Source organism: Moschus berezovskii, chromosome 9 (genome assembly GCF_049115385.1).
Source record: "Moschus berezovskii isolate FMDL1 chromosome 9, NW_MosBer_1.0, whole genome shotgun sequence".
Classification (NCBI taxonomy): domain Eukaryota; kingdom Metazoa; phylum Chordata; class Mammalia; order Artiodactyla; family Moschidae; genus Moschus; species Moschus berezovskii.
In genome coordinates this window covers 104930283-104953440 of record NC_142468.1, presented here as the reverse complement: position 1 = coordinate 104953440, position 23158 = coordinate 104930283, and the positions used below count along the sequence as shown (strand labels likewise).

At 40.9% G+C, this 23158-nt stretch overlaps 1 protein-coding gene and 1 pseudogene across 6 annotated transcripts in view; both read right to left on the bottom strand.

Moving 5' to 3' along the window:
• The window catches only part of LOC129562869 (olfactory receptor 11G2-like), a 107454-nt gene that overhangs the window by 5862 nt on the left and 78434 nt on the right, over positions 1–23158 (bottom strand). The window contains exons 1-2 of one of the 6 annotated variants that reach the window (XM_088840126.1): positions 12299–12426; positions 2616–2756 (exon numbers count right to left, since the gene is read on the bottom strand). The exons of 2 other annotated variants lie outside the window; for them this stretch is intronic. The gene's annotated coding sequence lies outside the window, so the exon portion shown is untranslated. Of the gene's footprint in view, positions 1–2615; positions 2757–12298; positions 12429–17420; positions 17519–23158 lie in introns of those variants that run through there. 3 more of the 6 variants (XM_088840124.1, XM_088840127.1, XM_088840130.1) reach the window with 3 other exon arrangements.
• Positions 11591–17529, bottom strand: LOC148776905 (olfactory receptor 11G2-like; annotated as a pseudogene).

Below are 23158 nucleotides of genomic sequence, written 5' to 3'. Positions count from 1 at the left end.
ATGCTATCAATTATGAGTTTTGGAAACAGAGCCGCCTTTGATTTTCTAGAAAGAAGAGCTAGATGGGCTGAAGGTATGATATGACCTCAGCCATAGAGGGCTGTGCAGCTAGTTGCCCCAAGAATCCGTCCCCTTCCAGGGCCTCTCTGGTTGTTTTATAAATCTTTCCTTTCTCATTTGTGCTTGAGCCCTGTGAGTGTCAAGCAGATGTTTTGAGGGTCCACTTGTCAGGTCTGAGAGAGGCCAGAGCATAACATTCCTTAGCTCTACTCAGGGGTCACATCAGGGAGTTGGATCTAAGCTTCCTCATCTTGATGGAGGTACAGATGTCTTAGCACAATCCACTTCTTGTCCCTTTCTCTCCAATTCGTGAAGGATTTTCATGTCAAAGACTGACCAGGTCATTTCACTTCCTTGTTTGAACAGCTTTGTTGTTTCCCTCTGTCCACAACATGAGATTCAAAATTGCCAAATAAAAGCTTTTGCACTGGAGCCTTAACCTATTGCTATTGTTACCACTGTTGTTGTTAAATTTTTTTATTTTTACCTTTTCTCCACTATTTCCTGTAGAAGTCCTTGTGTCAACAGTCACATCAAATTGCTTAGACATACAGTGGAAGACCGTATATTTTTCTTGGGTGAATAATCTTACCCTCTGAAAAGCAGGCAAGAACCGTCTGCGTTGATGACTACTAGTGTGAGAGTTAAGCCCTGTGAAGTGAGGGTCCCAGGAGATTATTTATTCATGAAGAAGTAGAGAGCTAACTTACTAAAAGTTCTCTTTGCCTTATTTTTTTAAACCTTTCCTGTCATTTCCCCCCCTCAGCTCAGACAGTTTCTCACAAAATCATTTTTACAATTTTTATTTTATATTGAAACATACTTGGTTAATGATGTGTTTGTTCATGTATACAGCAAAGTGATTCAGTTATATATGTATCTGTTCTTTTAAAAATTCTTTTCCCATATAGGTTATTATAGAATATTGAGAGTTTCCTGTGCTATACAGTAGGTCCTTGTTAGTTATCTATTTTAAATATAGCAGTGTGTACATGTGAATCCCAAACTCCCAGTCTATCCCTGCCTCCCACCCTTCTGCCCTGATAATCTTAAATTCATTCTCTAGGTCTGTGAATCTGTTTCTGTTTTGTAAATAAGTTCATTTGCATCATTTAAAAATTTTTCACATATAAGCAATATCATGTGATATTTGTCTTTCTCTGTAAGGCTTACTTCACTTACTACGATAATATTCAGATTTACCCATGTTGCTTCAGATGGCATCACTGCTGCTGCTGCTAAGTCACGGTCATGTCCGATTCTGTGTGACCCCAGAAATGGCAGCCCACCAGGGTCCCCCGTCCCTGGGATTCTCCAGGCAAGAACACTGGAGTGGGTTGCCATTTCCTTCTCCAATGTGTGAAAGTGAAAAGTGAAAGTGAAGTCACTCAGTCGTGTCCGACCCTTAGCGACCCCACGGACTGCAGCCTACCAGGCTCCTCCATCCATGGGATTTTCTAGGCAAGAGTACTGGAGTGGCTTGCCATTGCCTTCTCCGCAGATGGCATTGGTCCTTTTTAATGGCTGATTAATATTCCATTGTATATGCATATCATGTCTACTTTATCCATTAATCTGTCAATAGACATTTAGGTTGCTTCCATGTCTTGGCTATTGTAAGCAGCACTGTAATGAACATTGGTGTACATGTATCTTTTTGAGCCATATTTTTCTCTGGATATATGCCCAGGAGTAGAATTACTGGATAATATGGTAGCTCCATTTTTAGTTTTTAAGGAAACTCCATATTGTTCTCCATAATGGCTGTATCACTTTACATTCCACCAACAGTGTAGGAGGGTTCCCTTTTCTCTGCACCCCCTTCAGCATATGTTGTTTTTGGATTTTTGGTGGTGATGGCCTACTGACTGATATGAGGTAACATCTCATTATAGTTTTGATTTAAATTTCTCTAATAACTAGCAATGTTGAACATATTTTCATGTGCTTCTTGGCCTTTTGTGTGTCTTTTTTGTAGAGATATCTATCCATTTATGTTCTCTGCCCATTTTTTTATTGTTTTTCTTTTCCATGATATTGAGCTGCATGAGCTGCTTTTAAATTTTGATGACTAATCCTTTGTTGTTGGCATCAGTTGCAAATATTTTCTCCTATTCTGTGAGTTTTTGTTTTTGTTTTAGTTTATGGTTTCTGTTGCTGTGCAAACGCTTTTGAGTTTGATTGGGTCCCATTAGTTTATTTTTGTTTTCATTCTCATTACTCGGGGAGATGGTATGAAAATGATATTCTGCATTTTATGTCAGAGTGTTCTGCCTATGTTTTCCTGTAAGAGTTTTATAGCATTTGGTCTTACATTTAGATCTCTAATCCATTTGAATTTATTTTTCTGTATGTTGTTAAAGAATGTTCTAATTTCATTTTTTTTTACATGTAGCTGTCCAGTTTCCCCAGCACCATTTATTGACGAGAATGTCTTTCCTCCACTATATAGTCATTTGTCCTTTGTCATAAATTAATGACCATAGGTGTGCAGATTTATTTCTGGGCTTTCTATCCTGTCCCATTGATCTATATTTCTATTTTTGTACCAGTACCATACTGTCTTGGTTACTGTAGCTTTGTACTCCAGTCTGAAGTCAAGAAGTCTGATTCCTCCAGCTGTTATTCTTTCTCAAGATTGCTTTGGCTACTCATAGACTTTTGTTGTTTCCATATAAATTTCAAGAATTTTCTCCCTGTATTAAATGTGAAAAAACAGAATGGTTGTATCAGTACAACATGGTTATTTACCCTTGTGATTACATGCCTGACTGGGAGCTGTGACGTGCTGCTGATGCCTGGCATCAAGACAGAGTATCTTACCGTGTATCACTAGCCTGGGAAAAGATCATAATTAAAAATTCAAAATATGGTTTCTACTAAATGAATATTGCATTCATGCAGTTGTAAAGTTGAAAAATCAAGGTCAAACTATCATTAAGTCATGGGCAGTCAATACTTAATCTTGCAGCATTTGACAATAAAGCATAAAATTGGGGGAAAAAACAAAAAAGAAAGAAAGACCTCCATGTTACTATTCAAACATTGCCATTTAAAGTATTTTTATACTTTTTTGTATTGTTTTATGAAGACTGGATTTAACTTTTCTGCACATGTGTTGTATTTACAATATTATACTATACTAATTCACTAAGTTCTTATCAGTCATTTCCCATAAACACGTCCTAATTGTGGCTCAGCAGGAAAGAATCAGCCTGCCAATGCAGGAAAATTCCCTGTAGAAGGAAATGGCAACCCACTCCAGTATTCTTACCTGGGAAATCCCATGGACAAGGAGCCTGGAGGGCTACAGTCCATGGGGTTGCAAAGAGTTGGACACAACTTAGCGACTAAACAACTATACTTATTCACTAAGTTCTTATCAGCCTTTTCCCGTTAGTTCAGTTCAGTTGTTCAGTCATGTCCAACTCTTTGTGACCGCATGAACCACAGCATGCCAGGCCTCCCTGTCCATCACCAACTCCCAGAGTCCACCCAAACCCACGTCCATAGAGTCGATGAATCCATCCAACCATCTCATCCTCTGTCTTCCCCTTCTCCTCTTGCCCTCAATCTTTCCCAGCAACAGGGACTTTTCCAATGAGTCAGCACTTTGCATCAGGTGACCAAAGTATTGGAGTTTCAGCTTCAACATCACTCCTTTCAATGAACACCCAGGACTGATCTCCTTTAGGATGGACTGGTTGGATCTCCTTGCAGTCCAAGGGACTCTCAAGAGTCTCTCCAACACCACAGTTCAAAAGCATCAATTCTTTGGCGATCAGCTTTCTTCACAGTCCAACTCTCACATCCATACATGACCACGGGAAAAACCATAGCCTTGACTAGATGGACCTTTGTTGGCAAAGTAATGTCTCTGATTTTTAATATGCTGTCTAGATTGGTCATAACTTTCCTTCCAAGGAGCAAGTGTCTTTTAATTTCATGGCTGCAGTCACCATCTGCAGTGATTTTGGAGCCCAAAAAAATAAACTCAGCCACTGTTTCCACTGTTTCCCCATCTATCTGCCATGAAGTGATGGGACCGGATGCCATGATCTTAGTTTTCGGAATATTGAGCTTCAAGCCAACTTTTTCACTCTCCTCTTTCACTTTCATCGAGAGGCTCTTCAGTTCTTCTTCACTTTCTGCCATGAGGGTGGTGTCATCTGCATATCTGAGGTTATTGATATTTCTCCCGACAATCAATTCCAGCATGTGCTTCTTCCAGCCCAGTGTTCCTCATGATGTACTCTGCATATAAGTTAAATAAGCAGGGTGACAATATGCAGCCTTGACGTAGTCCTTTTCCTATTTGGAACCAGTCTGTTGTTCCATGTCCAGTTCTAACTGTTGCTTCCTGACCTGCATACAGGTTTCTCAAGAGGCAGGTCAGGTGGTCTGGGATTCCCATCTCTTTCAGAATGTTCCACAGTTTATTGTTATCCACACAGTCAAAGGCTTTAGCAGTCAATAAAGCAGAAATAGATGTTTTTCTGGACCTCTCTTGCTTTTTCAATGATCCAGTGGATGTTGGCAATTTGATCTCTGGTGCCTCTGCCTTTTCTAAAACCTGCTTAAACATCTGGAAGTTCACAGTTCATGTATTGCTGAAGCCTGGCTTGGAGAATTTTAAGCATTACCTTACTGGTGTGTGAGATGAGTGTAATTGTGCGGTAGTTTGAGCATTCTTTGGCACTGCCTTTCTTTGGGATTGGAATGAAAACTGACCTTTTCCAGTCCTGTGGCCACTGCTGAGTTTTCCAAATTTGCTGGCATATTGAGTGCAGCACTTTCACAGCATCATCTTTCAGGATTTGTAATACCTCACCTGGAATTCCATCACCTCCACTAGTGATGCTTCCTAAGGACCACTTGACTTCACATTCCAGGATGTCTGGCTCTAGGTGAGTGATCACACCATCGTGATTATCTGGGTCATGAAGATCTTTTTTCTACAGTTCTTCTGTGTATTATGGCCACCTCTTCTTAATATCTTCTGCTTCTGTTAGTTCCCTACCATTTCTGTCCTTTATTGAGCCCATCTTTGCATGAAATGTTCCCTTGGTATCTCTAATTTTCTTGAAGAGATCTCTAGTCTTTCCCATTCTGTTGTTTTCCTCTATTTCTTTGCATTGATCTCTGAGGAAGGCTTTCTTATCTCTCCTTGCTATTCTTTGGAACTCTGTATTTAAATGGGTATATCTTTCCTTTTCTCCTTTGCTTTTCACTTCCCATAAACTCTTTTTCCCTTTTCCCATCAACTTTTCCTAATAGCTGGATATTATTCAGCTTTAGAGGCTTTTTCCTTTTTCCCTTTTCCCATAAACTCTTCCTAATAGCTGGATATTATTCAGCTTTAGAGGCACAAGGGGAATTCCCTCCCCCCTTTCACTCAATAGCATATATATGTATATATATATAAAACTCTGTTACAACAAATTAATAATGATGAAGAATGTGACTTTTGGATTAGAGAGACTTGTCTGAATCCCTGCTTTCTGAGTTGTTATTAGACTGCATTGCTGGCAAATTGTTATCTGTTCTCTCTAGGCCTTAGTCTTCTATTCTGTGAAACATGTGAAATAGTAATGGCTCATATAATGTCATAATGAAGACTAAAAAAGATAGTGTATATAAAATGCTTAACTTGGAAGCTTACATATGATAACCTAACATCAGGAGACACCATAGCATAACAGTTTACAGTATGGTTTCTGGAGTCATAGTTCTTTAATTCAACCTGGTTCCAACACTCTTAACTGTTTGGGCAACTTACTCAATCAAGGCTTCCGTTCCATTCTGTCGCTCAGCCGTGTCTGACTGTTTGCGACCCCGTGGACTGTAGCCTACCAGGCTTCTCCGTCCATGGGATTCTCCAGGCAAGAATACTGGAGTGGGTTACTGTTTCCTTCTCCAGGGGATCTTCCTGACCCAGGGATCGAACCCGGGTCTCCCACATTGGAGGCAGACGCTTTAACCTCTGAACCACCAGGAAAGCCCCAGTCAAGGCTTAGTTACCTCATTTATGAAAAGATACTGACGGTGTACTTGAGGCTGTACAACTCTTGAATGGCTAAAGTGGAAGTTCATATCAGGCACATTGCAAGTTAGCTGGATTTAGTAGAAATGCAGACAATAATTTACTTGATTATCACGATACCTCTATAAAGACTCTAATCTTCAATTTCCTCAGTGAAAACCCTCTCAGTAAGAATATGAAACTTGTTCTCAGTCATGTCTTTTATGGAATGAGTATTAACCAAAACTAACTCATGAATAGTTCTTCCTATAGAAACGTGCTGTGGAAGACTGGTTTTATTAATTATATATCGAGCGACTTCACTTTCACTTTTCACTTTCACACGTTGGAGAAGGAAATGGCAACCCACTCCAGTGTTCTTGCCTGGAGAATCCCAGGGACGGGGGAGCCTGGTGGGCTTCCGTCTATGGGGTCACACAGAATCGGACACGACTGAAGTGACTTAGCAGCAGCAGCAGCAGCAGCAGCAGCAGTCTACTATTGCCTGGAAAATCCCATGGATGGAGCAGCCTGGTGGGCTGCAGTCCGTGGGGTCGCTGGGGGTCGGACACGACTGAGCGACTTCACTTTCACTTTTCACTTTCCACTTTCACACATTGGAGAAGGAAATGGCAACCCACTCCAGTGTTCTTGCCTGGAGAATCCCAGGGACGGGGGAGCCTGGTGGGCTTCTGTCTATGGGGTCACACAGAGTCGGACACGACTGAAGTGACTTAGCAGCAGCAGCAGTCTACTATAGAAAATGAACATATGTGGTATATTTAATGCTGTTGTTTAGTCACGAAGTCTTGTCTGACTACTTTGTGAGCCCATGGACTGTAGCTCACCAGACTCTTCTCTCCTTGGGATTTCCCAGGTAAGAATATTGGAGTGGGTTGCCGTTTCCTTCCCTAGGGGATCTTTCTGACCCAGGTATCAAACTTGGAGATAATTGCATATTATAAGGCTAAATGTCGGAGAAGGCAATGGCAAGCCACTCCAGTACTCTTGCCTGGAGAGTCCCAGGGACTGGGGAGCCTGGTGGGCGGCCGTCTATGGGGTCGCACAGAGTCGGACACGACTGAAGCGACTTAGCAGCAGCAGCAGCAGCAAGGCTAAATGTAAAAGCACTTTGTACAGAAACCTATATAATAATGATTTGATATTTGAAAGATAACGAAAAAATCCTTATATATATATAATTAAATATTTTTATATAATTAGGATCTTGGAGAATAGTATGAAGCATACATACTAGGTTGTTATTACTGTTGATCTAGTAGAGACGGGATGTGTGAAAATTAGATTGTGGGTGGAGTGATGGTAGTAGGGAGTGGTACGGAAAAAAATAAAGGAGTCTGTCATAAAAACAGCATGTACAATATCCGACTTGTATAAAATCAACTTATATGAGCGTATGTATGTGTATAAAATAATACATGAAAGATTGTTCACTTAAACATTAATGGTGTTTACCTGAGGGTGATGGGTTTAGATAACTTTTAATTTTAAATACTTTTATACTTTTTCTCTTGTTTGATAATTGTAATAATAAACATTTATTATATATTGAGAAAATATCCAGCTACTTTTTTTCTGGTTCTGGCTATGAGAGTCAAGTCATTTTCTTTTTTTCCCCTTCCCATCCCATTTTTAAAAGTTGATGTACTGTTGACTTATAATATTAGTTTCAGGTGTACAACATCATGCTTGAGTATTTTGAATATACTCCATATAAAGTTGTTATAAAATATTGGCTATACTCCTTGTGTTGTACTTGTATTCTTGTAGATTATTTATTTTATACATAGTAGTTGGTACCTATTAATACCTTCCCCCTTCCCTATCCTCACTGGTAACCACTAGTTTGTTCTCCAAATGCATGAATGTGTTTCTGCTTTTTTTACATTTATTCAAAATATTCATTTGTTTTAGTTTTTGGATTCCAGATATATATGATAATACTCAGTATTTGTCTTTCTCTGAGTTATTACTCATAATATCCTCCAGGTCCATCTTTATTGTTATAAATGACAAAATTTCATTCTATTTTTAGCTGAATAGTATTCCATTGTATACAAACACACACACACCTTATCTTCTTTATTCATTCATCTGTACATCATAAACACTTAGGCTACCATATCATGACTCATGTAAATATTGCTGCTAAGAACATTGGGGTGAATTTATCTTTTTGAATTAGTGTTTTCATTTTCTTCAGATAAACACCCAGGAGTAGAATTGCAAGATCATATGGTAGTTCTACTTTTAGCTTTTGAGACCCCCTCCATACTGTTTTCTATAGTGATTGCACCAGTTTATATTTCTACCAACAGTGTACAAGTGTTCCCATGTCCTGGCCAACACTGATTATTTATTATCTTTTTGATGATAGCCATTCTGACCAGTGTGAGGTGATATCTCACTGTGGTTTTGATTTGCATTTCTCTGAGGATTATGTAAGCTGAACTTCTTTTCATGTCCTACTGGCCAACTCTATGACTTAATTAGAAAAATATTTATTCATGTCTTGCCCATTTTTAACCAAGTTTTCTACTTTTTATTGCTCAGAGGATTTATTTCTTTATTTGGATATTAACCCCTTATCTGTTACATGGTTTGAAGTATTTTCTTCCATTCACTAGGGTGTTTTCTCATTTTGTTAATTGTTTTTTTTTTGTTTTGCAGAAGATATGAATTTTATGTTGTCCCATTTGTTGATCTTTTCTTTGTTGCTTGTGCTTTTGGTACAAGTATTATTATCACCATTGTCTTGTATTAACCTATAATGGAGTGCAATCTGTGTTGCTGTTGTTCAGTCGCTCAGTCATGTCTGACTCCTGGAGACCCCATGGACTGCAGCACACCAGGCTGCCCTGTCCTTCACCATCTCTCGGAGCTTGCTCAAACTCATGGCCATTGTGTCAGTGACACCATCCAACCATCTCGTCCTCTGTCATCCCTTTCTCCTCTTGCCTTCAATCTTTCCAAGAATCAGGGTCTTTTCTAATAAGTCAGCTCTTTGCATCAGGTGGCTAAAGTATTGGAGTTTCAGCCTCAGCATCAGTCCTTGCAATGAATAGTCAGGATCGATTTCCTTTAGGACTGATTGGTTTGATCTCCTTGCTGTCCAAGGGACTCTCAAGAGTCTTCTCCAACAGCACAGTTCAAAAACATCAATTCTTTGGTGCTCAGCCTTTTTAATAGTCCAACTCTCACATTCATACATGACTGCTGGAAAAACCATAGCTTTGACTATCTGGACTTTTGTTGGTAAAGTAATATCTCTGCTTTGTAATATGCTGCCTAGGTTTGTCAGAGCTTTGCTTCCAAAGAACAAAGCATCTTTTGATTTCATGGCTGCAGTCACCATCTGTATTGATTTTGGCGCCCCCCAAAATAAACTCTTTCCCTATTTCCATTGTTTCTCCATCTATTTGCCATGAAGTGATGGGACCAGATGCCATTGTCTTAGTTTTCTGAATGTTGACTTTTAAGCCATCTTTTTCACTCTCTTCTTTTACTTTCATCAAGAGGCTCCTCAGCTCCTCTTCGCTTTCTGCCATAAGGGTGGTGTCATCTGCATATCTGAGGTTATTAATATTTCTCCTGGCAATCTTGATTCCAGCTTTTGCTCCATCCAGCACAGCATTTCACATGATATACTCTGCTAAGCAGGGTGACAATATACATCTTGCTGTACTCCTTTCCCAATTTGGAACAAGTCTGTTCCATATCCAGTTCTAACTGTTGCTTCTGGACCTACATACGGGTTTTGCAGGAGGCAGGTCAGGTGGTCTGGTATTCCCATCTGTTTAAGAATTTTCCAGAGTTTGTTGTGATCCACACAGTCAAAGGCTTTGGATAGTCAATGAAGCAGAAGTAGGTGTTCTTCTGGAATTCGCTTGCTTTTTCTGTGATCTAATGTATGTTGTCAATTTGATCTCTAGTTTCTCTGCCTTTTCTAAGCCCAGCTTGAACATCTGAAAGTTCTCGATTCATGGACTGTTGAAGCCTGACTTGGAGAATTTTGAGCATTACTCTGCTAGCATGTGAAATGAGTGCAGTTGTGCAGTAGTTTGAATGAGTGAAATGTGCAGTAGTTTTAGAGTGTAATCTATAAAAATACTGAATTACTATGCTGTACACCTGAAACTGATATAAGATTGCAAATCAACTATATACCAATGAAAAAGTGGCCTAAATCTGTTCTCTGTGGTTCTGCTTTTTCATGTCTTACTATAAGTAAACTCCCCTTCCCTACCCCACCCCCTACAGGAATCTGGAGCTTCTTGCATTGAAAAAAAGCAGATCTACTTCCTAGATTTGCACTTATACCAGTCTCTGTACTCACTGTTCTTTGCTTTGTGGGTTTTTGCATATTTATGGTATAAGATCATCTTCTGAAAGTGAGAATAGTAGTGAGAATGTCTGGAATTTAGATATAAAGGACAAGAATCTCTGACTATGGTCATGACTAAACAGCTTGCATTAAACTAACCATTCTACAAAAAATAACTATAAAACCTTGACAAAATACATAAAAGGAATATTCTAAGGCACTAGAAAGCAGTTAACACAGAAAAGACTTCAGGGGATAAAATTCCAAGAAGGGAGGAACATGGAAATGAGTTTCACATTCACACTGGGGCTTTTCCCCTGAGGAATAGCAATCAGTAGGGCAGGAATATGTAGATAGGAAGGCATTTGGGAAAGATTGGGGTGAAGGAAGAATACTGTCTCAGCAAAAAGCAGTAGATTCTCCTCAGACTGAACTGAGGAGATAAAGGTTTTGTGCTTATGGCCAGTAAGGCACTTGGAGTTTGAGAAACAAATTCTAGAAAAGGAGGACCACAGAGAAGGAGGATCAAAGGGTAATATAATCTCCTTTCAAGGCATTTTTGATGTCTCAGCCAGCCATTCACATACAAGATAAGATTTCAAAAAAATCTAGCAGAAAGCAGAAATTGAGAGTCTAAAGTGCTGAGCAGATGTTTTAGGAGTCATGATTTTCAGAGTACAAAAATAGGAATTCAGGGATCCTAAGGTGGAGGTATCCTAAAAACAGTCCAGGTTTGCAGCTGAGATCTCAGAAAGGTCATATTCCCGAGTAAGAGTCACATCCCAGAAATAAGAGCAAAAGTGGTTAAGGTTGTTTTTACAACATGAATCCTTAAATGGGATCAAACTGATCTGTTTTTACTCTATCTGCTACTTGAGGGAAATTTAACCTTTGTTGCATTACTATATCCATTGTCTTTATGATGTTAAAAATATAATGTACAGCATTCAATTAAAAATATGAAAGTATATGAAGAAAGAGGACAAACAGTCAAGAACCAAGAGAAGAAAAAATCAACAGATAACGTGCTCACAAGATACTGAAATAGTTTCTGAATAATGTTGTTTTTAACCTGAAAATAAATAGAATATTTAGAAATGTTTGCAAATTAGTAAATAAAATTTGGGCTCTACTTGCTAAAGAGTCTTTTTGGTTAATAGTTTTTATAGTCTCAGAAATTTCTTCAGGGCCTTTTTCATATCTTTGTTGCTAAGACTATATATTATTGGATTAAGAAGTGGGGTGACAACAGAATAAAACAGAGTCACAGTCATCTGCATTCTAGCACCATGATCAGATGCTGGGCTCCCATACATAACAACTACTGAACCACAGAACAGTGAAACCACAGTCAGATGAGACCGCAGGTTGAGAAAGCCTTTCTTTGTCCAGCTGCTGAAGGAAATTTCAATATAGCTTTTATGACCAAAGCATAGTACCCCATAATGAAGAGAAAGAGAATGATGAGGGGAATAGGACTTAGAGTGGAGAAGACAAGGTCCATCACAGGAGCTTTTATGCAGGTGAGTGCTAGAAGAGGACCTGGGTCACACAGGAAATGGTCAATGATCCTGGATCCACAGAAGGACATTTGGGAGATGATGATGATGGGAATCAAAAACCAGAGAAAACCAAGTACCCAGCAGCTGATCACAAAATTGGTGCAGAGACGTCCAGTCATGAGGGTGGGGTAGTGTAGAGGTCGGCAGATGGCAAGGTATCCATCAAATGCCATAATAGCCAAGAAAAAGCTTTCTGTAGAACCCAAGGAGAAGAAAAAGTAGAACTGGAGAAGGCAACCAGAGAAGGAGATGAGCTTGTTGTCAGAGAGGAAGTTGGCCAACACGTTGGGGACAGTGGAGGTGACATACCAGATCTCCAGGAAGGAGAAGATGGCGAGCTGGATGTACATGGGGGTGTGGAGTCTCTGATCCCAGCACACAGCACAGATGATCAAACCGTTGCCCATGAGGGTCAGGAGGTAGACAGCAGAGAAGAGCACAAAGAGAAGAATCTTCCCCTCCCTGGGGCAAGGGAAGCCCAGGAGGATGAAGCCAGTGATGGTGCTGGAGGTGTTGGGAGTGCTGGATATTTTCATGAGTCTGCGAGCTGTGAAAGAACCAGCAAATACCAAATGAGTTTGCATAGAGACATGAGGACTCAGATTTATACTTAAATCTTCCTGGGAAAGATATAAGGACTTGCATGCCTGAATGCTAAGTCACTTTAGTCATGTCCAACTCTTTGCGACCCGAGGGACAGTAGCCCACCAGGCGCCTCTGTCCATGGGATTCTCTAGGCAAGAATACTAGGACGGGTTTCCATGCCCTCCTCCAGGGGATATTCCTGACCCAGGAATCGAACTCACATCTTTTATGTCTCCTGCACTGACAGGCAGGTTCCTTAACACTAGTGCCACTTGGGAAGGCCATAAGGACTTATATATCAATGATTTTTTCTTGAGAGATGAAATATTGACCTGGGTTTCCTCTTTATTCTCATTCATATTTTCATCCTGGATCCAGAAAAGTTCTGGATCCAGAATAGATAAGCCCTTCTAGGAAAGGGTTGTAGCAGTTTTTGAAGATTATATAGACTTAATAGAGAATATACATATATTATCTTTAGGGCTTCCCAGGTGGCGCTAGTGGTAAAGAACCCATCTGCCAATGCCAGAGACATAAGAGGCAAAGTGTTCGATCCTAGGGTCAGGAAGATCCCCTGGTGGAGGGCATGGCAATCCACTCCAGTTATTCTTGCCTGGAGAATCCCCAGGGATAGAGGAGCCTGATGAGCTACAGTCCAAAGGGTCACAAAGAGTCAGACACGACTGAAGTGACTTAGCATTTTTGCATACAAATATTATATTTAATAGAGTCTATCTATCTACCAACCAACCTACTGGTCTATTGTCACAAAAATGGAATGGATTTCTTCCACTTTTCAAAGAGGTGACATCATTGCAGTTGTGTCAGAAGTTGAATCAAACTATGTTGCACATTTATACATTATCTTACAGGTTTCTGATTGATTTCAAGATCAATGTGCAAGATTATTTAACAAAAGTATTCTCATTTAGAACAACAGAAAAAGACATGTTGCAAGTATGCAATCTTTTAAAGCTACTCTGCCTTGAGATGCTCCAAGTAGTTACTGGAGGATAAGCAAAATTTTAGTTCTGAATCCTTACAAATCCACTGCTACTAGAATATTTAGAATTCCATGCTATCAGTAATATTCATAACCTATATCGTTGGGATAGAAATATATCAATAACTGTAGCTTGGAAAATTTCATATCTCTGTTCCAGGTAAGTACAGACCTATGTTGCCATGTAACATAAATTAATGGAACTTTTGGAATTACTTCCTTTATGTGACTTTTGAAGCAGCCTTTATTTCAAACTAAATGATTTAACTTATTAATTTCATATTGTTTTACACTAATTATCTGTAATCATCAGATTGCAATCATCAGATCAACTACAGGAAATCAACCTTGATTTCTATTGCGTTAGAAAGGCAATCCTAGTCATTCACGGTGGACCAGCGTGTAAGAATTATTAACAGAGCATGTGAAAAAGGTCTGTACTTACCTGGAACAGAGAGATGAAATTTTCCAAGCTATAGTTATTGATATATTTCTATCCCAATGATATGAGCTATGAATATTACAGATAACATGGAATTCTAAATATTCTAATAGCGGTGGATTTGTAAGGATTCAGAACTAAAATTTTGCTTATCCTCCAGTAACTACTTGGAGCATCTCAAGGCAGAGTAGCTTTTAAAGTTTGCATATCTGCAACATGTCTTTTTCTGTTGTTCTAAATGAGAATACTTTTGTTAAATAATCTTGCACATTGATCTTGAAATCAATCAGAACCTTATGAGATAACGTATACATGTGCAATATAAAGAAAAGCTATGTTCCCTACCCCTTGTTCTATTGTAAATCCATATTTTGGTTTTGAAGTTTGACACAGGGACTCAGGAAGTCTAATAATTTCCTACCAGAAATATTCAATTTCTGAGAAACCTCCAGGATCAGAAGCAAAAGGTGGTGGCAGCAAGGTGTCATCCCTTCTCATGTAAAGGTATGGTTGCTTACATTAGTGTTGGAGGAGGAAGAGAACTGTGTTGGTTGGAGGCAGGGCAACAAGGCTGTGGGAGAGATTATAATACAATACATATTCTTTAAAAACCCTTTCTGGGTCATTTTAAACAGGATTCCCTGATTCATATCGCATGAGGGATGCTTGGGGCCAATAGAATTCTTGCAGATATGCCAGGTTGTCTTTTAGAGTATATAACTGGACTGGAATAGGATTTAAAGGACTCTATTTGGTGAAGGGAAGAGTGTGTAGGTTCTGGTACTTATACCATGCAATTCCATTTACTGTCTTTCCTCTTCTGCTTTTAAAGTCAGTTTCCTAGGGGCCCAGTAAATTTCTGAGACCACACATTCATTTTTTTATAAAGGAGAGTTGAAGGAAGATGGCAGAAGAGTATAACATCTGAGTGACTTTTAAGTCACTCTGTACCGGTTTCACTCATGATCAATGACAGTAATCATTTACCCTATTTTTGCTTCTCACCCTGGCTTTTGTAGTGTAGTTACAAAGTTGTATCAGTCGCATGAGCCCATTGATTAGTAAAGAATAAAATTAGCGATGCAAAGGATTAATTCTGCTATGTGAAAAGGTCCTTAATGAGTTCTAAGTATTTTAGAATCTAAAGATAAATCTAAGATTTGCCAGCCAGGATTAGCCCTAACTTTGCCAGAATCCTTTGCTCTACGTTAACACTGCAGGCTGATGCTCATTATGAAATGTCCTAACAAAGTCTGTGTCTGTGCAAAAAAAAGCGTAAGTCTATAATTCTTGTACTGATTCAGAGGAAAGTATTATGATCAATGAAAAACAATTATTAAGTATTTTTGACCAGGTTTGCTTTGCTGGTGTTCCTGAAATTTCATTTTAGGAGTAAGCATCCGCTCAACAATCACATAATTTGACCTATTCAATTGAATGTTGCATAACCTTTTTGGTGAAATTTGTGTCAGTGTAGTTTTTCTCCATTATTTAACCCTCACATTGAGTCCACCAGAAATTGTTGTTACTTTTTCCCATGTCTTAACACTCTCGTGTTTAAGCTCTCATCTTTTCTTCCCTGGATCACTGTGACGCTGTCCTCACTGGCTTCCTGTTTCCACCCTTGCCTCTAGATAATGTGTTATCCCTGTCACGGCCAGAGCACTCTTTAAAAAAGAAAATCAAGTCAGTCCCTTTTCTTGTGCACATACTTCAGTTAGCTTCCCAATGCACTGAAAATAAAATCTTCACACCACACTATTAGATGACCCCTTGTAACATCTTCCCTGGTGGCTCAGAGGTTAAAGCATCTGCCTCCAATGCGGGAGACCCGGGTTCGATCCCTGGGTCGGGAAGTTCCCCTGGGGAAGGAAACGGTAACCCACTCCAGTATTCTTGCCTGGAGAATCCCATGGACGGAGAAGCCTGGTAGGCTACAGTCCATGGGGTCGCAAAGAGTCGGACACGACTGAGCGACGGAACGGAACGGAACCGAACATCTCCAACCTCATCTCATGGCTGTATTAATCAATCATATACATTCTATATCTCTCAAACACATACATACACACACACATTAGAAACACGTATTCTGTTTTGCAAAGGACTCTGAAGTTTGAATTTAATATAACTCTGATGTGTTATATTAACACAGTTTCTGAGTAACAGAAAGTTAGTCTTCTATTCATTTTTTAATTTAAATTCAAAATGTAAGAATTCTTAGCTCACTGTCTATACAAGAATGGGCAGCAGGCCAGATCTGGACCATTGGCCATAATTTGCTGACTCCTGTTCCATGCATTTTTAAGGATAGGAAAGCAATGATAATCACTTTACTGTGAAACAATAGAATTCTTGGTCCAGCAAGAATCTTATTAGATAGGAAGGGAGGAGACCACTAGAGGCAGCTAGAATCAGCCTAGTCTTCTCAGGTAGCACCTTTGGGCCAGCTTCAGCTTATTAGAAAGATGAGCTTCTAAAGCCATTTGCCTTCTTTCAGTTTCTAGAAATAGCCAAGTACTTTTCTGACCCAGGGTCTTTGTTCTTATTGTCCTCCATGGTCATTCTTAATTCCTAGTTCTCAGCATAGTATGAGGAAGATAGTATATATTTATAATTTTTTTGGAAAGAAATGATTGTCCTCACTGTTACCAACATAGAGAATATAGATAGATAATATAGAGATATCTACCAATTACTTTCTTTGAGCTTCATAGAGCCTGTGAGATGAAGTTTTAGGAAATAAATTATATAAGAAAGCGCTCCAAATGATCTGAGACTAGGAGAGTATTGGCCCAGACATGAGAGGAACCCATTTAAAGGAAGTAACGGGAGCTAAGTTTCTGTGTGGAACAATGTGTCCCATCCCAGGTGGCTTACTCTGTATTGCTAGAGATAATAATGGACCCCGGCTGTAGATGTTAAAATAGGAGATAGGGAGGGTAGGATGGAAATTCCAGGTTTAGCATCGTGACAGAGTTGCTTAGTGGCTTTAGTGGAGTCTTCTACTGTCTATAAACTTTGGTTTCTTTATGTGAAAAGGGAGTAAGGTTATATAATTTTTAATAACCTTTCATTATAACATGCTTACTCCTATTCCAAGTATACTACACGCACACATGATATGAAGGTTTTATAGATCTAGAGGTGATATTTTATTTACATGTATCTCTCAGATGAGAAAATCCGTTAGTCTGTCACGTTTACATGAGGCAAAAATATCCAGGTGATTCCCTTTAGGGCAATTCTCCTACTTTGAGAGTCTGACAAAGCTGCTCTAGAAAATAAGAAAAGTGTGAAAAATGATTCTCTGTGTGTCATCACCATTTCATGCTCAACCTAACTATAAATTGTCAGTGGGTGAAAGATATTTTGAATAAAACATATCATTTGTTACTCACCTTTTATTACTTCACTCCTTTGTACAGAAGAGCTGTGGTGTTCACTTGACACAAGGGGAAGCTGGAGCTGTTCAGAGAGGCAGGACAGTTCCCCTGAATTAGCTGCAGAAAGTTCTGTGGCAGAGGGAGTAGAAATATGCATACGGAGGTGTCAAAGTTGTGTTATGTATGCAGGATGTTTGGACTGAGTTTATTAACAAAGCCAAGCAAGATAAACTACTCCCTCACCTCCATGCTGTCTTGGAAAGGTTGGGTTAAACCCAATCTAGATTAGTCAGATTTTCAGATGTAATATATAAGATGAAGGAAAGATATTTCTCTGAAATTTTGCTTTCCCCCCAGGGCTAGTCCACAGAGGTACAATGGGGTAGAAGCATCATGCCCTGCTCTCACAATAGCACATCCATCTGCTTCATTTGGTTTGGTCAGGAGATGTCACAGCTGTCTCATTTCTGCAATGCTTTTGAAAACAAGAAAAGCTCTCATTTCTGAGAAGTGGCAGGCAGTTAAAGCATAACAGAAGAGCAAAGGATTTGGAGTAAGTAGTTAAGGGTATGATATACAACATATAAACTATTTCTAGTTCTTCCAACTGTAAAATGGGTACAGTAGTACTTTCAGCAAAGTACTTTCACCAAAGTACTGAGGATTCTGAATGATAAAACATGTTGAACCTTGTCTAGGGCCTGACACACTGTAATGCATAGGAATTTTTAGCTGTATAATATACAGCTGAAGCAAAGTAAAATGAAGCTTTACTTAGAGGATAGTAGTTTTCTCACTCTTTTATACTTATTTCTCCTCTAAGCATTATATCATCTCCTTTCTTGAACAAGAGGACTATCCAGACCTGAAGTTTCTCTGAGTGTTCTGGTCTTCCTGGAGAGGAGAGTTGGTCTTCTCTACAGAAACCATCAAGGGGTGATGGAGTAGAAACTGGGTGAATATCTTCCTGTGCTTGCTGAAGGATGCAAAAATTATAAGCAGAGACTCCAGAGAGTGAGAATCCATGAGGATCTATTTACCACTTCCAGAAGGATCTCTGTGTTAGGAGACTGTTCTTACTAGTTATTCCCTTCCTCTGGGACCTGTCATCTCAGGAGACTGTGGTCCTTCTACCTTTGTCTCCCAATAGAGTAGAAAACATTACTTTTTCCAGCCCCAAACTTCTCAGTGATGGCATGAGATTTCATCAATCTTTTGCCAATATGAGCCAACTCAGAGTGCTGTTCAAGGGAAAGTCTATTAAAAAAACAGTGTGATGGCTGTTATATAGAAGATGTTCCTGGGCCTCTAGTTCAGTGCAGTTCAGTTGCTCAGTCGTGTCCAACTCTCCCCGACCCCATGAATCACAGCACGCCAGGCCTCTCTGTCCATCACCAACTCCCGGAGTTCACTCAAACTCATGTCCACAGAGTCAGTGATGCCATCCAGCCATCTCATTCTCGGTCGTCCCCTTCTCCTCCCGCCCCCAACCTTTGCCAGCATCAGAGTATTTTCCAGTGAATCAACTCGTCGCATGAGGTGGCCAAAGTATTGCAGTTTCAGCTTTAGCATCAGTCCTTCCAGTGAACACCCAGGATTGATCTCCCTTAGAATGGACTGGTTGGATCTCATTGCAGTACAAGGGACTCTCAAGAGTCTTCTCCAACACCATAGATCAAACGCATCAATTCTTTGGCGATCAGCTTTCTTCACAGTCCAACTCTCACATCCATACATGACCACGGGAAAAACAATAGCCTTGACTAGATGGACCTTTGTTGGCAAAGTAACGTCTCTGCTTCTTAATATACTATCAAGGTTGGTCATAACTTTCCTTCCAAGGAGCAAGCGTCTTTTAATTTCATGGCTGCAATCAGCATCAGCAGTGATTTTGGAGCCCAAAAAAATAAAGTCTGACACTGTTTCCACTGGTTTTCCATCTATTTCCCATGAAGCGATGGGACCAGATGCCATGATCTTTGTTTTCTGAATGTTGAGCTTCAAGCCAACCTTTTCACTCTCCTCTTTCACTTTCATCAAGAGGCTTTTGAGTTCTTCTTCATTTTCTGCCGTAAGGGTAGTGTCATCTGCATATCTGAGGTTATTGATATTTCTCCCAGCAATCTTGATTCCAGCTTGTGCTTCTTCCAGCCCAGCGTTCTTCATGATGTACTCTGCATACAAGTTAAATAAGCAAGGTGACAATATACAGCCTTGACATACTCCTTTTCCTATTTGGAACCAGTCTGTTTTATCACATGTACAGTTCTGACTGTTGCTTCCTGACCTGCATACAGGTTTCTCAAGAGGCAGGTCAGGTGGTCTGGTATTCCCATCTCTTGAAGAATGTTTCACAGTTTATTGTGATCCACACAGTCAAAGGCTTTGGCATAGTCAATAAAGCAGAAATAGATGTTTTTCTGGAATTCTCCTGCTTTCTCCATGATCCAGCAGATGTTGGCAATTTGATCTCTGGTGCCTCTGCCTTTTCTAAAATCTGCTTGAACATCTGGGAGTTCACAGTTCACATATTGCTGAAGCCTGGCTTGGAGAATTTTGAGCATGGCTTTACTAGCGTGTGAGATGAGTGCAATTGTGCGGTAGTTTGAGCATTCTTTGGCATTGCCTTTCTTTGGGATTGGAATGAAGACTGACCTTTTCCAGTCCTGTGGCCACTGCTGACTTTTCCAAATTTGCTGGCATATCGAATGCAGCACTTTCAAGCATCATATTTCAAGATTTGAAATAGCTCAACTGGAATTCCATCACCTCCACTAGCTTTGTTCGTAGTGATGCTTTCTAAGGCCCACTTGACTTCACATTCTAAGATGTCTGGCTCTAGGTCAGTGATCACATTATCGTGACTATCTTGGTCGTGAAAATCTTTTTTGTACAGTTGTTCTGTGTATTCTTGCCACCTCTTCTTAATATCTTCTGCTTCTGTTAGGTCCATACCATTTCTGTCCTTTATCGAGCCCATCTTTGCATGAAATGTTCCCTTGGAATCTCTAATTTTCTTGAAGAGATCTCTTGTTTATCCTATTCTGTTGTTTTCCTCTATTTCCTTGCACTGATCACTGAGGAAGGCCTTCTTATCTCTCCTTGCTGTTCTTTGCAACTCTGCATTCAGATGCTTATATCTTTCCTTTTCTCCTTTGCTTTTCGCGTCTCTTCTTTTCACAGCTATTTGTAAGGCCTCCTCAGACAGCCATTTTGCCTTTTTGCATTTCTTTTCCATGGGGATGGTCTTGGTCCCTGTCTCCTGTACAATGTCACGAACCTCCGTCCAGAGTTCATCAGGCACTCTATCAATCAGATCTAGTCCCTTAAATCTATTTCTCACTTCCACTGTATAATCCTAAGAGATTTGATTGAGGTCATATCTGAATGGTCTAGTGGTTTTCCCTACTTTCTTCAATTTAAGTCTGAATTTGGCAATAAGGAGTTCATGATCTGAGCCACAGCCAGCTCCTCGTCTTGTTTTTCCTAACTGTAGAGCTTCTCCATCTTTGGCTGCAAAGAATATAATCCATCTGATTTCGGTGTTGACCATCCGGTGATGTCCACGTGTAGAGTCTTCTCTTGTGTTGTTGGAAGAGGGTGTTTGCTATGACCAGTGCGTTCTCTTGGCAAAACTCTATTAGCCTTTGCCCTGCTTCATTCCGTGCTCCAAGGCCAAATTTACCTGTACTCCAGGTGTTTCTTGACTTCCTACTTTTGCATTCCAGTCCCCTATAATTAAAAGGACATCTTTTTTGGGTGTTGGTTCTAAAAGGTCTTGTAGGTCTTCATAGAACCATTCAACTTCGGCTTCTTCAGCATTACTGGTTGGGGCATAGGCCTGGATTACTGTAATATTGAATGGTTTGCCTTGGAAACGAACAGAAATCATTCTGTCGTTTTTAAGATTGCATCCAAGTACTGCATTTCGGACTCTTTTGTTGACCATGATGGCTACTCCATTTCTTCTAAGGGATTCCTGCCCACAGTAGTAGATATAATGGTCATCTGAGTTAAATTCACCCATTCCAGTCCATTTTAATTCACTGATTCCTAGAATGTCTATGTTCACTCTTGTCATCTCCTGTTTGACCACTTCCAATTTGCCTTGATTCATGGACCTAACATTCCAGGTTCCTATGCAATATTGCTCTTTACAGCACCAGACCTTGCTTCTATCACCTGTCACATCCACATCTGGGTATTGGTTTTGCTTTTACTCCATCCCTTTATTCCTTCTAGAGTTATTTCTCCACTGATCTCCAGTAGCATACTGGGCACCTACCGACCTGGGGAATTCCTCATTCAGTATCCTATCATTTTGCCCTTTGACACTGTTCATGGGGTTCTCAAGGCAAGCATACTGAAGTGGCTTGCCATTCCCTTCTCCAGTGGACCCCATTCCGCTGTGGTCCATGTTATCAGATCCACTACTTTCCTGTGATTATGATTTCCATGTGTCTGCCCTCTGATGCCCCCTCGCAATACCTACCGTCTTATTTGGGTTTCTGCTACCTTGGGCGTGGGATATCTCTTCACAGCTGCTCCAAGAAAGCGCAGCCACTGCACCTTACCTTTGATGAGGGGTAGCTCCTCAAGGCCGCCCCTCCTGACCTTAAACATGGAGAAGCTCCTCTCGGCCCTCCTGAGCCCGCGCAGCCACCGCCTATTGAACCTGGGGCAGCTCCTCTCGGCCGCTGGCCCTGGCCTCAGGCGTGGGGTAGCTCCTCACGGCCGCCCTTCTTTGCGTGGTCGGTTGTGCCGGGGCCAGCGTCTCTCGCGTCTGCGCCGCCGAGCCCGGCCGGCGTCTCTCGCGTCTGAGGCACCGGGGCGGGGCCGGCGTCTCTCGCGTCTGCGCCGCCGGGGCGGGGCCGGCGTCTCTCGCGTCTGTGCCGCGGGGGCGGGGCCGGCGTCTCTCGCGTATGCGCTGGCGGGGCGGGGCCGGCGTCTCTCGCGTCTGAGGCACCGGGGCGGGGCCGGCGTCTCTCGCGTCAGCGCCGCGGGGGCGGGGCCGGCGTCTCTCGCGTCTGAGGCGCCGGGGCGGGGCCGGCGTCTCTCGCGTCTGCGCTGCGGGGGCGGGGGCGGGGCCGGCGTCTCTCGCGTCTGCGCCGCAAAGAGGTTCGGCCGTTAGGAGCTACCCCACGCCTGAGGTGGGTTTTGGGAACAAAGCCTTCTCTGATTCCCCTGAAGGAAGAGATGGGTTGGAGGTATGCTGTGACTTCAGTCATAGAGGGCTGTGCAGTTACTCCAAGAATCAATCCCCTTCCAGGACCTCCCTGTTTGTATTATAGATCTCCCCTTTCTCATTTGTGGTTGAGGCCTGTGAGTCTCAAACTGGTCTCAAGCAGGTGTCTTGATGGTTAACTTAGGTCCAAGAGAAGCCAGAGCAGAACATTCCTTAGCTCTACTCAGGGTTGCATCAGGGAGTTGGATCTAAGATTTTCTGGTCTTGACAGAGGTACAGGTATTTTAGCACAACCCATTTCTTGTCCCTCTGTCCCATTTGTGAAGGAGTTTCATGTCAATGACTTATCAGGTCATTTAACTTCCTTGTTTGAACTGCTTTGATGTTTCCTTCTGTTTACAACATGAGATTTGAAATTGGCAAACAAGGACCGTTGCAATTCAGCTGTAACTATTGTTACCCTTGTTGTTAAAGTTAAAATATATATATATTTATAACTTTTTTATTATATTGAAGTATAACTGATTAAAAATGTTGTGATGGTTTCAGATGAGCAGCAAAGAAATCA